Source organism: Dendrobates tinctorius, unplaced genomic scaffold (genome assembly GCF_039654945.1).
Source record: "Dendrobates tinctorius isolate UK_male_01 unplaced genomic scaffold, ASM3965494v1 ptg000031l, whole genome shotgun sequence".
Classification (NCBI taxonomy): domain Eukaryota; kingdom Metazoa; phylum Chordata; class Amphibia; order Anura; family Dendrobatidae; genus Dendrobates; species Dendrobates tinctorius.
The window spans coordinates 1,576,187-1,592,581 of record NW_027361699.1 but is presented as its reverse complement, the minus strand read 5'-3'; the positions used below and the strand labels follow the sequence as shown (position 1 = coordinate 1,592,581).

The following is a 16,395-nucleotide window of genomic DNA, read 5'->3' as shown; positions in this document are numbered from 1 at the left end:
GAGGCTCCCGACTGGGCATGTGCCTACAACGGAAGCAGGCGATACGCACAACACTGGTGTGGCCATTATGTTTAAGGGCAAATTTATGGGCAAACGACATAATATATAAAACGCTAGTGTAAGTGCAAATTAGTGCAGTGACATGAAAATGCCTAACATTTAATACAATGAAGTGACGCCTTAAAAAACAGAGCCATATTATTAACCCAATCTGACTCAATTAAGGTGTAGCATATACAATATGCAAATGTAAGTGACAATGAATTAGTAAATGAAAAGTGAATCACATTTACTAACAGAGCTATCCTATTAATTGGATCTGGCACAAAAATAGTGAATATGTGTACATAAAAAATAATAAGCAAGTATACAATAATTATAATAAGTGAATATCAAAATCTTAACCCCTTTCTGCCATATGACATACTATCTCGTCCATGTGCCCTGGGACTTAATTCCCAGGGACGGGATAGTACGTCATAGCGATCAGCGGCGCCCACATGGTGAGCGCCGCTGATCGCGGCCCGGTGTCAGCTGATTATCACAGCTGACACCCGGCACAATGTGTCAGGGGCAGTCATAGACCGCCCCCGACACGTTAACCCCTTGTACACCGCGATTGCGGTGTACCGGGGGTTAAAGGGAAGCATCGGCAGGGAGGGGGCTCCCTCCGTGCTTCCCTGAGCCCCCCATGGCAGCGCAATGTGCAACGGGGAGCTCCTTCCTTACAGGCCCCGGGATCCAAGATGGCGATGGGGACCTTCGGGGGTCTGTAGGGAGCTGGCTTCCTCAGTGCCTGCAAAGCACAGCGATCTGTCACAGGACAGTGGTGTCCCAACTGGGACAATGTAATAAAGTTAAAAAAAAGTGTAAAAATAATTTTAAAAAAATCTCCAAATAAATTAGTAAAAAAAAAATATTCCCCAATAAATTCATTTTTTGAAAATAAAAAAACAATAAAAGTACACATATTAGGTATCTCCGCGTCCGTAATGATCTGCCCTATAAAACTGTCCCATTAGTTAACCCCTTTAGCGAACCCCTTAAAAAATAAAAATAAAAAACGAAGCAAAAAATAATGATTTATTATCATACCACCGAACGAAAATTGCAATAACACGCGATCAAAAAGAAGCATATAAATATCCATGGTACCGCTGAAAACATCAGCTTGTCCTGCAAAAAACGAGCCACCATACAGCATCATCTGCCAAAAAATAAAAAAGTTATAGCTCACAGTAAAGCGATGCAAAAATAATTATTTTTTATATAAAATAGTTTTTATTGCATAAAACCGCCAAAACATAAAAAAAGACCTAAATGAGGTATTGCTGTAACCATACTGACACGAAGAATAAAACCGCTTTATCAATTTTACCGCACGCGGAACGGTGTAAACGCGCCCCCCAAAATAAATTCATGAAACGCTGGTTTTTGTTCATTCTGCGTCCCAAAAATCGGAATAAAAAGCGATCAAAAAATGTCACGTGCCCGAAAATGGTACCAATAAAAACATCAACTCATCCAGCAAAGAATAAGACCTCACATGACTCGGTCGGTCAAAATTCGGAAAAATTATAGCTCTCAATATGTGGTGATGCAAAAACTATTTTTACAATAAAAAGCGTCTTTTAGCGTGTGACAGCTGCCAAACATAAAAACCGCCATAAATAGTAAATCAAACCCCCTGTTATCACCCCCTTAGTTAGGGAAAAATAATAAAATTAAAAAAATGTATTTTTTTCCATTTTCCCATTAGGGTTAGGTTTAGGGCCAGGGTTAGGGTTAGGGCTAGGGTTAGGAGTAGGGCTAGGGTTAGGGCTAGGGTTAGGACTGAGATTAGGGTTAGGGGTGTGTTGGGGTTAGGGTTGGAGTTATAATTGGGGGGTTTCCACTGTTTGGGCACATCAGGGGCTCTCCAAATGCAACATGGCGTCTGATCTCAATTCCAGCCAATTCTGCGTTGAAAAAGTCAAATGGTGCTCCTTCCCTTCCAAGCTCTGCCATGCACCCAAACAGTGTTTTACCCCCACATATAGGGTATCAGCATACTCAGGACAAATTGCAAAGCAACTTTTGGGGTCCAATTTCTCCTGTTACCCTTAGGAAAATCAAAAATTGGGGGCAAAAATATCATTTTTGTGGAAAAAAATGATTTTTTTATTTTCACGCCCAGGCGTTATCAACTTCTGTAAAGCACTTGGGGGTTCAAAGTGCTCACCACACATCTAGATAAGTTCCTTGGGGGGTCTAGTTTCCAAAATTGTGTCATTTGTGGTGGGTTTCCACTGTTTTGGTACATCAGGGGTTTTCCAATCGCGACATGGTGTCCGATCTCAATTCCAGCCAAAAACGTCAAATGGCGCTACTTCCCTTCCGAGCTCTGCCATGCACCCAAATAGTGGTTTACCCCCACATGTGGAGTATCAGCGTACTCAGGACAAATTGCACAATAACTTTTAGGGTCCTTTTACCCTTGGGAATATAAATATTGGTGGTGAAAAGATCATTTTTGTGGAAAAAATATGATTTTTTAATTGTACCGCTGTACGTTATAAACTTCTGTGAAGCCCTTGTGGGTTCAAAGTTCTCACCACATATCTAGATAAGTTCCTTGGGGGCTCTAGTTTCCAAAATGGGGTCACTTGTGTGGGGTTTCCACTGTTTATGTACATCAGGGGCTCTCCAAATGCGACATGGTATCCGATCTGAATTCCAGCCAATTTTGCATTGAAAAAGTCAAACGGCGCTCCTTCCCTTCTGAGGTCTGCCATGCGCCGAAACAGTGGTTCCCCCCACATATCAGGTATCAGCGTACTCAGGACAAACTGCACAATAATTTTTGCTGTCCAATTTCTCCTGTTGCCCTTGGTAAAATAAAAAAATTGAACCTGAAGTATTTTTTTTGTGAAAAAAAGTAAATGTTCATTTTTTTTTAAATATTCAAAAAATTCCTGTGACGCACCTAAAGGGTTAATAAACTTCTTGAATGTGGTTTTGAGCACCTTAAGGGGTGCAGTTTTTAGAATGGTATCACTTTTGGGTATTTTCTTTCATATAGACCCCTGAAAGTGGCTTCAAATGTGATGTGGTCCATAAAAATAAAATGGTGTTGCAAAAATGAGAAATCGCTGGTCAATTTTTAACCCTTATAACTTCCTAACAAAAAAAAATTTTGGTTCCAAAAGTAAACATTTTTTGTGTGCCGTATCTCTGTGATTTAAGGGCATAAAAATTCAAATTTGGAAAATTGCAAAATTTTCAAAATTTTCGCCAAATTTCCATTTTTTTCACAAATAAACGCAAGTTATTTTGAATGAAATTTTACCACTAACATGAAGTACAATATGTCTCGAGAAAACAATGTCAGAATCACCGGGATCCATGAAAGCGTTTCAGAGTTATAACCTCTTAAAGGGACAGTGGTCAGAATTGTAAAAATTGGCCCGGTCATGAACGTGCAAACCACCCTTGGGGCTTAATGGGTTAATAACCTGACTCAAGAATTTTTATAGTGATAAAAAATAAAAAATAAAAAAATATAATATATATAAAATATTATATAGCTTAATAAATGAGTGAGAAGAGTGTATATATGATGACATTGTTGGATTTTTTTTTCCTCAAACTTAAATGATGAATATCCTCATAATGGCAAAAGGTCACACCAGAAGAGAAAAAAGAATATATATATATGTATTTTCTTGTTTCTTCACACTTTGGATTTCTCCTCCCATGTCACCAAGGAACCATACCGAACAAATGGAACACTATATAATAGGAGAAACATATATTATAAAATCACATCAAATATACATTATTCCATAAGAGGAACCCATATCCAAATTTTCAAAAAACTCGCTAGCCCACCACAAAAATGGAATTATTTGTATGTAGAAAAACATAAAAAAAATTAAAAACATAATTATATCGTAAAGGGACAATTATAATGAATTAAACTACATAAGCAGCAACCCAGATATCCCCACATCAAAAACCCCTCAATTTAAATTTACAGGAAACTAGAGAATCCCCATTGGTCATTAAGACCATGCGGTTTCATTGTTCTCAGGGTGGTGAACCACCGGTATTCTTTTTGGGCCAACCAATTCATGAGGTTCCCCCCACGAATACCCAAATGAATTATATCAATACCTCTGACTTGAAGATCAATATTTACAGAAGGATGGAATTCTCGATAATGAGCAGGTAATGTTTTCAACTTAGCCACATCTTCCTTCCGTGATTCATCCGAATCAATAAGTCTTGCAGATTTTATATCCCTAACATGTTCCAATATCCGTACACGAAGTTGCCTTGATGTGAGACCTATATAAATGAGCCCACACGAACATGTGAGGTAGTATATAACTGACATGATCTTGCAATTAATTGCATGAGAGATTTTATAATCCCTTGTCTTTGAAGAATTGCAAAAGGTCTCAGTTTTCTCATGTATTTTGCATGCACTACAATCCCCACATGATCATGAACCCCATTTCGGACCTTTGGAATTGAATATAAAATTTGATTTGGGGGCAACATAATGACTATGTGTGATAGTTTCCCCTATAGTTTTACTCTTTCTTGCAACAATCAAAGGTTTATTCTCAATATACTTACTCAATCCCTGGTCTTGTTTCAATATGGGTCAAAATCGATTGAAAAAATCCGTCATATCCTTCCATCTGCCATGGTAATTAGTAATAATACGTAAATGAGAGTCTTTAATTGTTTGCCTTGAAGAAGTATATTACGATCCATATTTTTAACTTGTTGATATCCTCGATCAATATCAGAAGAATTATATCCTCGATTTAAAAACCTTGATGTAATATCTCTAGCTTGAGCTTCAAATTCATTAACAGTATCACAGATTCTCTTTGCCCTGATGAATTGGCCTTTAGGGATTGCCCTAATTGTATGTCTTGGATGAGCAGATCTCGCATGTAGTACTGAGTTAGTACTTGTCTCCTTGCGGAAAACAGTACTGTCAATATTTCCAAATTGATCCACTGTAAGTTGAAGATCCAAAAAAATCAATTTTTTCTCTGGAGATTTTAAAAGATAGCTTGATATTCCAATCATTTGAATTTAGATGCACTAAGAATTCATCTAATTCAGACCTGTTGCCCTGCCAAATAAATAGAAGGTCATCAATAAAGTGCATCCAACTGACCACAGATGGGCTTTGTACATTACATAGGTATGCCAACATATGCTCTCTCTCCCATTGGCCCATAAAGAGGTTGGCATATGAGGGCGCAAAAGACGCCCCCATAGCCACTCCCCTTTGCTGTACGTAAAATCAATCTTTAAATGTAAAGTAGTTATGTGTTAAAGCATATTCTAATAATTCAAGAAGACGTTGCATCAATTCCTTATCCATACCCTTATTTGTTATAAAGAATCTAGCCGCTGAGATGCCAAGTCCATGATCTATACAAGTGTATAGGGACTCGACATCTCCAGTAATAAGAAACATATCCGATTCCAGACTAATTCAGTGCAATCTTTGCAAAACATCCAGAGAGTCCTCAACATAGGATGGCAGTTCTTCAACACAAGGCTTCAAATAATAATCCAAAAACCTACAAACTGGTTCATTCAAACCACCAAATACAGATACAATAGGCCTGCCGGGTGGGTTGGCCAAATCCTTATGGATTTTAGGTAAAAATATATTGTTGGCACAACCGGAAAATTTACCCGTAATCCTTCCCATATTGTCTTAGTAATATAGCCTTTTTCAAGTGCTTCATCCAAAATATGAAACAGGTTTTCCTGAAAGGTGGCTGTGGGGTCTGAAGCAAGTCTTTTATAACAATTATTATTATTTAATTGAGAAAAGGCCTCCTTCTCATACTGCTGTACCGGCCAGACCACCACATTACCACCTTTATCTGCTTGTTTTATCACCACCTGTTTCATATTTTTTAATTCATTCAATGCTTGACGTTGTGTTTGAGTCAAATTGTCATACGGTCTGCGTACTTGTAGTTGGTATAACTCATTGCATACCATTTCAACAAATACTTCTAAGGATGAATTCAAAGTAATTGGTGGAAAAATTTTTGGATTTTTTTTCTAATAAAATCTGGGAACTTTCTTTGTGGGATTTCCTGCTGTTCAAGTAATAAATCTTCTAGTATCTTGAGCGCTTCCAATTCTGCCTCTGTAGAAAAAGACGCATTAAAGGAATTTTTGTTGTCATGGAATTTCTTCAGTAAAAGTTTCCAGGCAAAGAGAAAGACATCTTTAATCGCAATAAATGTATCAAAATTGGATACAGGTCAAAATGTTAAACCTAAAGATAAAACCGATAAATGAGCAGATGTCAATTCAATATCGGATAAATTAATTACCTTAAAGTTGTCATCACGTTTGTCATCCTGATACTTAAAATTCCATTCATGTGTCATTTGACGAGTATTATAGCGTCTTGAATTCGTTGAGGCGCTTGTATCCATTGAAATATGAGATGAAGTACTAGCCACAGAGGCTACCGAATTTGTACGAGATCGACTATTATTTTTCCTCCATTTATAGACCTTGTTTTGTTGATAATCTAACTGGTCTCGCTGAAATTTTTCCGTCTTTGTTTGTTTTAATTCCTGTTCCCATTTCATATAACTTTTATTCAAATCCTCTTCAAAAGAGGTTAGATCAACCAAAGACAATTTTTCCTTTAATCTGTCCTGTATAATACGAATTTGACTTTCTATTATTTCCAATTTTTTCAGATCAAGAGAGATGAGTAATTCCAAAAATATCTTTGAACAATTTTGGCATGCTTCCTCCCACTTTTTAATAATATTAATATCTTCTACCGGAAAGGAAGGGAAGATTTGAACTCACAAACCACAAGGTACCAATTTACGTTGCAAATATTGCTCGAGTTTTACTATTCCACCATGTTTTAGTACGTTTGAGTAGGAGTTCCCTGAGCTGCTGCTTATCTGATTCAAAATTACCATCATTATTATCAGAAACAGTGTTCTTATCTGAATTGTCCCCAAAAATAGTAGAGATTTGTGTAAGCCAGTTGGTGTCCCGGCTTTTGTAATCCATGGTCAAAAGGGTTGCTCCTGAAAAGACACAATACACTTATTCCAAACAAAGGAGATTGCCAAATATTAACCCTAAATGTTTACATTTAAATCTTTAAGTATACACCCTGAACATAATACCAAAAAATTCTACTTAAAAAAATAACTCCAAAAATAAATGATTATCAAATATATGATTTTTATTAAGTCACAAAGACAACAACATGATTTTAAAAATAAAAAACTAAAAAATTCCTACAGAGGAAGAAGATCAACATGCACAATAAGCAATATATGGGGTTTTAATCCACAAAAAAGGGAAGATTTAAAAAGCAGAGAAAAATACACTTATATAGTTGTCCTACTTAATATAAAATACAGTACATTATTGTACATAATCAATTATCAGTCTGCTTTTTATCATAATATCAAAAGTATATATTAACAATCATTATTATATGGCCAAATTTATCATGATTAATACAGAGAAGCGTAAAGTGCATAGTGCTTTTTCAACAGACAATAACTAGGCCATGAAAATATAGGGTTAACCAAAACTACCTACCTGGATTCATACTGTGCATGAAGACACTGCCGCCTCACACTCCAATGCGCGTTTCACACGTAGTTTCTTCAGGGAGTGATGAGGTGGGCGGGCTAAATGCTACATTTTATAGTATAATAGTTTGGCAGAAAACCAATCACAAGCGCTCTGCGGCGCATCGCCATCTGCCATACTGATGGCGATCCCACCGCAAGTCTCGCGGCAACATCACCAGAAAGCGCGATAGCACCGTCCGTGACGTCACAAGCGAGGCTCCCGACTGGGCATGTGCCTACAACGGAAGCAGGCGATGCGCACAACACTGGTGTGGCCATTATATTTAAGGGCAAATTTATGAGCAAACGAAATAATATATAAAACGCTAGTGTAAGTGCAAATTAGTGCAGTGACATGAAAATGCCTTACATTTAATACAATGAAGTGGCGCCTTCAAAAACAGAGCCATATGATTAACCCAATCTGACTCAATTAAGGTGTAGCTTATACAATATGTAAATGTAAGTGACAATGTTGTGGGACAGTGCTGTTGCATCATGGTCTTGTTCCTCTCACAGTAAAGACAGGAGCCATCTTTTCCTCTATATTTCCAATGGAGAATCCAGCTTAGGCTGGTTTCACATTCGTGCTTTTTAAGCGCACGCACGGCCGGGGGTAGCTCCGCCCCCGAGCCGGCTCTCTGCCCGGCGTGCCCGCCCCTTCCTTGTAGCGCCGCCTCCTAGCGGACAGCGGCGCCTGCGATCGGCGCACCCTATCTTTAGCATAGGGTGCGCAGATCGTGCGCAGGCCGTGCGCTAGTTGCGCTTTGACCTGCGCTGCGCACTTTTGACGGTGCGCCGTGCGCGCCAAAATCAAACTTTTCTGATTTTGGCGCGCACGGCGCACCGTCAAAAGTGCGCAGCGCAGGTCAAAGCGCAACTAGCGCACGGCCTGCGCACGATCTGCGCACCCTATGCTAAAGATAGGGTGCGCCGATCGCAGGCGCCGCTGTCCGCTAGGAGGCGGCGCTACAAGGAAGGGGCGGGCACGCCGGGCAGAGAGCCGGCTCGGGGGCGGAGCTACCCCCGGCCGTGCGTGCGCTTAAAAAGCGCGAATGTGAAACCAGCCTTACCACTAGTTTTTTTACCTTGTGCTCCTTGCAAACAGCCTGCTGCAAGCATAGTTCACACTATGTGTTACAATGCTGTATTTAATAAGTACGCTTGCTATGTTAGATAGATAATCATCAACTTGTATTATTACTAGTGATGAGCGAGTATATTCGTTGTTCGGGTTTTCCCAAGCATGCTCAGATGATTGAGTATTTGGAAGTGCTCGGAGATTTAGTCTCTGTTGCCGCAGCTGCGTGATTTGTGGCTACTTGACAGCCTGAATATTTGTGGGTATTCCCTAACAGGCAATCCTCACATGTATACCAGGCAGAGACAGGCAGAAATCAGAGTTTGAGAATTATGATGACACAGTGTATGATGACCAACTGTCATTGCAAGGTGCAGAAATAAGACAATGGGCTCATGGTCATGCTTGCGAGAATGGTAAGCTTCATTCTTGATTGTTTGTCAAATGAGAGGTGTATTGTTAGCATCAAGCAATGGGACCCTTGCTGTAAAAGTACAATAGGGGATTTTTTTCCAGCATCCAAACGAAGGGTCAAAATTGGTGAAACACAAGGATAAGGTGAAGAGTTCACTGAGCAAATTCCTGCTGACCGCACATCTGATTAGTAGACCTCTCTCCACTTCCCATAGAGTTATACTCACCCACCTCAGCCACCGTTAGTGCTACAAGTGTCTGTGGCAGCATTAGTTATTACATTATGTATGACATGATTTATTTACTTTACTTGGTAATATAGAACCATTCATTTTCACAGTGCTTTGCAGCCACCTTCATCACTGTCCCCATTGTGGCACACAATTTAAATTCTGAATTAGTGTGTCTTTTGGAATATGGGAGGAAACCAAAGTACACAAAGGAAACCCACACAGACATGGGAGAACATACAAACTCTTTGAAGTACTAACCACTATGCATTAGGCCATCATGCTGCTCAGACCAGATGTTTTATCAACTGCTGCACCTACCTGACGCACATTAGCAAAGAAAGTCACACTGCCTTAACAGCCAGGCTAATTCATAACTGGAATATATCCTTTCTCTGGCAGATACCCAGAGCCATGATCCCATGGGCTTTTGGATCATCAGATAGTATCAGTTGAAAGATATGGGCTATATTGCATTAGGCAAACTATCTTATTCAGCCTCCAGTACTGGCACATAGTGTATTCAGCACAAAATGTGACTTTGCCATATCTGACAGGGCACAATTGTACTCCAAAAGTGTGGAAAGCTTTACATTTATCAAAGTGAAATGGACAGGAATTAGTGCAGGTTATATTCTGCTATTGTTGATGACAGCAATTAGATCCGTTGCAGCATCTACTTTCTTGTCTATTGTGTTCTATAATCTTCTGTTGCTCTTGTCACAACTCTTGGCTATACAGTGTGATTATTGATATTGCTACTTCATTGATGGCTAGCCACAGATATCCTGCTCTAAGTTGAGCAGTATATAGTGGGGAAAATGAGTTTGCGATACACTGATGATTTTATAAGTTTTCCCACCTACAAATAATGGAGAAGTCTGTAATTGTTATCATAGATACACTTCAACTGTGTGAGAGAGAATCTAAAAATAAAAAACAAAAATCAATTTGCATCATTTTTACAAAATTAAATTGAACTTATTGCATGAGCGTGTCCACACTCTCAATCTATCACACTACAACCTTACCACCATGGCCAAGGCCAAACTGCTGTTTAAGGACACCAGAGACAAAATTGTAGATCTGCATAAGGCTGGGATGGATACAGTATAATAGCTTTGTGAGATAGCAACAACAAATTTTTTGAAAATGAAAAAAACACGAGATGACTGTTAATCTTCCTCGGTCTGAGGCTCCATGCAAGTTTTCGCCTTGTGAAGTAAGAATGATTTTGTGAAAGGTCAAGAATCAGCCCAAAACTACACAGAATGACCTAGAGAGCGCTAAGACAACAGTCTCAAACGTTACCATTAGTAATACACTATGCCGTCGTTGATTAAAATCCTGCGTGCCGCAAGGATGAAGGGAGCATGAATGGGGTCATCCATCGAAAGATTTTGCTAGCAAATTGTTTCCCTCAGTAAGAGAATTGAAGATGGATCAAGGTTGGGTCTTCCAGCATGACAATAACCTGAAACACACAGTCAGGAAAATTAAGGAATTGCTCCGTAAGAAGAATTTCAAGGACCTGGAGTGGCCTAGCCTGAAAGATCTGGAGAAGATCTGTACAGAGGAGTGGGACAAAATCCCTCTGCAAACTTGGTCAAGAATTCCAGGAAACATCTGACTTTTGAATTTGTAAACAATGGATTCTGTACCAAATATTAAGTTCTGTTTTTATATTGTATCAAAAACTTATTTCATAGAATAAAATCCAAATTAATTATGTAAAAGTTCTGCAATATGATTTTCTGATTTTTACTGTTAGATTCTGTCTCTCACAGTTGAAGTGTACCTACAGTAAAAATTACAGACCTCTTCTTTGTAGGTGGGAAAACTTGCAAAATTGGCAATGTATCAAATACTTATTTTCTTCACTGTAGCTATATATTATATTTTGCACTACTGTTTGAAGGGACATCACATTCTACAAAGCACCACTGTCTTCTTGCTATTAATTCAGCAAGAAATATGATTTATCTCACTGAATATCAACAGTATAAACACCAACATAGAAGGACTCTTCCCACTAAAAAAGGATACTTTTTTTTAACCATTTTTACATTTAGAAAACCATAAGGCCTCTGTTAGTCAGTATGTTACTAAACAAGTTGTTGGTTGCCATCAATCACATTCCGCTTATCAATATCAATGTCATGTTGAGACCACTTTGACATAACTAAGGCTATATTGTGTTAAAGAGCTTGAAAGGATTCCAGTACAGTCCTAGAAGGCCTACGCATGTTAAACACATATTTCTTGGGCAATTAGAGACTTTGTTGTATTTGCAATTCTAGGAAAATGTTTTCATGTCAAAAAAAATATTTTTGAAAAATTTGGCAAAGGGTGTGAATTTGGATTACAAAAGAATGGTCAACTTTAATATTTGTGACACCACTGTAATGATTGACATTTTACTTTTTGTGTCTTGATAAATTTTAAATTCAGAATTATATAGCGAATAACTTAAGTGACTACATTAATCATAGTGTAAAGGGCCTGTCACACTAAGTGATATCGCTACCAATATCGCTGTAACGTCACTGGTTTTTGTGACGTTATAGCGATATTGCTAGCGATATCGCTATGTCTGATACTTACCTCCGACCACTCCCCTGCTGATTATCGCTGATCGCGCGAGAACGTCCTGGACCGTTTCTCGTCGTCAGCTTCCTGCTGGACTTCCTGTGGCGCCGACGAGCGACGCGTGGACGCGGGTGGGAGGACATCAGGATCGCCTCGTCTGACATGTAAGTAGTGATGCCCACCCCCTGCGATGTCACTGGTGATATCTGCCTGTGTGGCAGCTCACTAGCGACCACTTAGCGATGCACCAGCGATCCTGACCGCGTCATATCGCTGGTCGGGATCGCTGGTGCATCGCTAAGTGTGACAGTACCTTAAGATTTGTAGGATTAGCCAGAACATAGCTGAACAAGTCATAAGCCAATGTATGCATGCTGCCTATCCTCATGGAACAAGCTAAACTTATTTGTCAGACACTTAGGAAACAATAGCAGTTATCCAGTTGGGTAAAATCATCAAGCTGTACTGAAATAATTCCATTCAGTCACTTTGCCCGTAGATTGGCATGGTTCCAGGATACGTAAATTGCTTTTGTGACTAAAATACTCCAATGGTTTCTTCTTACCGGCAGAGAGAAGAAAAGGGAAAAAAACAGCTTTATTATATTTCTTCTCTCTTCGTGTGTATAGATGTGAATACATATATCCAAGTTACCATAAGTCACCATATTGTATGAATTTAAGGTTTTCTTTCTCTTAAATGTTTTTTTGCTTGTGCATAGAGAATTAAGAATTCCCCTTTGCCTATATGTAGTTCACAGTAGGGAAAGCAGAACCAATCTTTTGCAGAGAAACAGTTTTTATAAATTGTATGTTTACCCCATACTGCAGCAATCAAACAGTTCTAAGAAACATCAGAAAGGTGTTATCTTCAGATGGCGTTCAAAGATTGCAACTCTTTATGAACCTGATTTACACTCCCAAGGATAAACTGCAAGGCAAAGATGAATTGGTTTCTCTTCCTGGCAGGACCCTCATTCCAATTAGCTTTGCAGACAGAACCAACAGTCACCATTTTCTTAACACCTTGAGAGCATGGGAGGTTGGCAAATTACTGTTCTGAGCTGTGGTGCTTGGAAATGTCCCCTGTGTTTGATGAGTTAAAGATTTTGTAACATTTTGGTAACGTATAGCATAATATTAATTTTAGATATTTAAAATGTAATGACTAGAAACCTTTTGGTCCAATTATTTTTTTTTCCAAAAGCGACATGATGGTCGTAAATGCTTTCTTTTAACTGAGTTTATGCCTGAAACTGAGGTATAATTATAGACCCAGCACAATAGATCCTCTAGTGAATCAACCATACTCAGATCAAGAAGTGTCTCTTAACAACAATTTAAAAATAAAGAAAGAAATTTATTTAAACATCCAAAATATGACACAATATAAAACAATTTTGGTGCCTCAAACCACACAAACAGAGGCCAGCTAGAAAGGGGACACAAAGAAATACCCAATTAATTGATCCTGTCTACTACATATTAGAAATAATTTCATGATAACATCCTCAATCAATATTGGGGAAGGAAGAAGCATCGGAGAAACGCGCATCAGGGTCCGGAGGCTCAGCTTGTCACTAGACAGGAATTTTTCAGGGGACACGTGCCCAGGTAATATGCAGAGGATTGGAGTTAATATTGTTTGATTCTGTCTAGGTGTATGAAGGGACACTGTAACGGTAGAAGGCTATGGGTATTTCTATGAATGGTAAAACCATGCTTCTAACTTACTTGTGACTCGTTGCTGTGTCTCTCTGCCTACATATTTGCTGCATTTTCTTTGGATATGGGTATATGTGCATATGCAAAACAAATATTGATTGAGGATATTATCAAGAAATGATTTCTAATATGATATAATAGACAGGATCAATTATTTGGATATTTCTTTGTGTCCCCTTTTTTAGTTGGCCTCTGTATTGTTTGTGGCACCAAAATTGTTTTATATTGTGTCTTATTTTGGATGTTTAAGTAAATTTATTTCTTTTTTCTTTTTGTTTTTTAAAAATTGTTGTTAAGAGACACTTCTTGAACTGAGTATGGTTGATTCACTATAGGATCTATATGTTTAATACATGTTATGGAGTGTTGCCCATCCTTTTGTAGGATTTATGGGCATGGGTAGTATGCTTATCACAGTACAATGCATATATGTCATTCATATAAAATATTAAATTCTGAAATAATTATAATAAAAACAAATTACTCCAATAATGGAAGAGGTAACCTAACCTGCTTTGGTATCTTCATAGCAAGTACATTACATTGCAAGTGTTTAATTAATGTCCAGACAGTCCAGGGTTCATTTACATAATATCTCATCACTACTCTAGGCTTTGAGCCAAGTGCCCAGCATCTCCAAACTTAACATCTGAGTCTATATTATAGATTAGTGGATGAGGCAAAATTCAAATTTGCCAGTTATCTTCAAATGTAATGTCTCTTATTATACTTTGGAGTCTCTCCCGTCATCAGAGCATAATAAGCATAATATGTAAATAAAGTAAAAAAAATCATTATACTCACCTCACTGTTGAACTTTGCGGCTTCCCTACTACTCAATGACACCCATTTAATCCTAATCGGATCTTTGTATTGGCGTCGACAGTGGTGAAATCCTTGGACTTTGGGTGTTAGGCCAAGGCTTCTGGGTTTCCTAGGCCCAGGAGTGTTCTGCATACATGACCATATAGGTCACAGCACACACGGGCCTGAGAGGTGAGTAACTTCCCTTAGTCTGGAAGCATTTTAGAAAAACTCACCATCCTCGTTTTCAGCTATCAAGGTGACAGCTAATGAGCTTAATTGGCCAACCCATAACTTAGATAAGTTATTTATCCTTTAACTCTAAAAATTGCCAATAAATTAAATGATAATGACATAAACATGCCACTCTAGCATGTGAACTTTAGAAGGACACTTTCTAAAATTTATAGACACCTTTTAGACTATGAACAAGGGTAATGGTTATTACATTATTACGATATTAAATGCTATTACAGCTCAGATTTTCGGTTGGGTTAGGAGCGCTGTATCAGTGTTAGTTTGGGCAATGCATAGAAGATATTTGGCTCCATTTCTAATATATATTTCACATATAGATGTTACACTACTTCTCACGATATGTTACTGTGCAACACTTATTGTAATGTAGGAGTGAAAAAAATCACATAAAATCAAGAATGGTTTCAAAAATAGATGTGGTAATAGTTTACTTTTATCAATTAACAAAATGCAGCTAACCTCATATCTTCAGTGAATGTAAACTCTCTGTTCATGTAACCCTAAACAGACTCGATGATGTTGAAATTAGGGCTCTAGGGGTCCATATGCAGCATTAGAGATATACATGTCCATGTAATTTTCTCTACTGCCAAGCACCAATCAGACTGATCAGTGTCAGGCTGGAAGAGAAAGAACTATGCCACTGCGTACTTCTTTAAGTAACTGGGAAGGACAATGGCTCAGTAATCTCATTTATCATAGGAAGCTGCCACCGGACAGAAAATATTGTAATATATTTAATGGGGAGCTCTGCTTTAACACACCTTTTCTCAAGTGAAATAAAATCACCTCTGCTAGTCACAATATACAGTTCCAATCCAAATTATTCAACCCCAATTGTAAATTTGGTTTATTAGCAAAATTTACAATAAACCCATCAAATAATAACAATTTAAATAGTGCAGTGTAAATAATAAAATGAGTGGTTTCTCCAAATTCAACAGAAAATGTCACATATAATGATGACTGCAGGCTGAGAATTATTCAGTCCTTTATTACAAGTCTTTTCAGTACTTAGTTCAGCCTTATTGACTGTTGTGACCTGCTGTATATTTGATGCATAGCCAGACACAAGTTTCTAGCTGCATTTCTGAGGAATCTTAATACTTCAAATGTGCTAGCAGTTCACATATATTTCATGCTACTAACACCTTCTTAAATTGTAGTCCACATTTTCAAAGGTGTTCAAGGCAGTACACTTTGACAACAACTCAAGATGATTGAACCAATTTTCTTGTTCAAAGGTTCAAATATGCCCAAGCTCCAGCTTCTACACATAAAGACTGACATTTTGTTCAGGGAATGATTTCCTGATACCTGATTGAAGCTATCTTGCCCTCCCCATGCTACAGATTTCCAGTGTCAGAGGAGTCATAGCAGCTTCAAAACATCAATGAAGTCACTGCCATGCTTCACTGTGGGCAGGGTGTTTTTTTCAGCATATGGTTCATTCTTTCAGACATACAATATGCTTATTTATATTGCTTTGAGCATATTTCATGTGCTTTTAGATTACTAGAGATGAATGTCTTGGAGCATGAAGAATTTGAGAATTTAATGTAACTGAAACTTCAGTGTGTGCAGCCACATAATTCGATTTGCAGAGGAAACTATTTGCATGAATCTCAATACTAGAAATCTTGTAA

The 16,395-nt window shown here is 38.2% G+C and overlaps 1 protein-coding gene across 11 annotated transcripts in view; it reads left to right on the top strand.

Moving 5' to 3' along the window:
* Positions 1 to 16,395, top strand: part of LINGO2 (leucine rich repeat and Ig domain containing 2) — a 2,318,940-nt gene that overhangs the window by 1,687,396 nt on the left and 615,149 nt on the right. For 7 of the 11 annotated variants that reach the window (XR_012231562.1, XR_012231559.1, XR_012231561.1 and 4 more), the window contains exon 6: positions 6,744 to 6,868. The exons of the other annotated variants lie outside the window; for them this stretch is intronic. The gene's annotated coding sequence lies outside the window, so the exon portion shown is untranslated. The remainder of the gene's footprint in view (positions 1 to 6,743; positions 6,869 to 16,395) is intronic. 11 annotated transcript variants of the gene reach the window in all.